The sequence below is a fragment of the Microtus ochrogaster genome, chromosome 15 (genome assembly GCF_000317375.1).
Source record: "Microtus ochrogaster isolate Prairie Vole_2 chromosome 15, MicOch1.0, whole genome shotgun sequence".
Taxonomy (NCBI): Eukaryota; Metazoa; Chordata; class Mammalia; order Rodentia; family Cricetidae; genus Microtus; species Microtus ochrogaster.
In genome coordinates this window covers 14,337,287-14,338,165 of record NC_022017.1, presented here as the reverse complement: position 1 = coordinate 14,338,165, position 879 = coordinate 14,337,287, and positions in this window count along the sequence as shown.

Below are 879 nucleotides of genomic sequence, written 5' to 3'. Positions count from 1 at the left end.
AGAGGAAGCGCTTCCTCAACGCTTCGAGTTTTCCTCAGCTTTTCCCGCCCTTCCTCTTTTCACAACTCACCCCCCCCCCACCTCGAGCCCACGGTCTCCCCGAGATTTTCAAGGTGAAACCCTTACGATTCCCACTCAGGCTTTCCGGTCCAGTCCAGGATTCTAACTAGGACCCAGAACGCGGCGGCCGACAACCCAGTCGTCAAATCTCTACGGGTTTGGCGCCAAACGAGGACGGCTACAGCGCGCCACCAATGTGGGCGGGGCTAAGACCACAGGGCGGGGCTAAGACTATGGGGCGGGGCTAAGACTGTGGAGCGGGGCGGAGGAAGGCTGCGGAGCGGTGGGGCGGGGCGAAGGCTGACGGGCGGGGCGAGGGCCCTAGTGGGTGCTGCCCGGTGGGACTGAGCAGGGCTCTAAGTCTCTAAGGGAGGCCGGTGATAGAGCACGAGCTCTGTTTGGGCCTGAGAGGAGAACCCTTGGGCAAAGGGAAGTGCGGGGTCAAGGAGAGAGACCTCCAAGTTGTGGCGCTGAGTCGAGGCGGCTGACCAGGGCGGGAGATGACGATCTAGAACTGTTAGAGGTTCGAAAAAGGAGGTCCTTTTCCCCCTGCCCGCTCGGGGCTGCTTTCACTCCAAGCTTTCCATATCTGGCTGCGTACCTCAGACTTCCCATTCTCCTGTCCTCTGATGACTTCGCATTTGCTGCCCTCTCATCTGGGATGGAGAGTAATTCTCTTTGTCCTAACGTGGTTCTAAGTAGTCGATAGAAAACCAGCAGATTTTAGTTCCGATTTATTTATTTATTTATTTTTATTTATTTATTTTGGTTTTTCGAGACAGGGTTTCTCTGTGACTTTGGAGCCTGTCCTGGAACTAG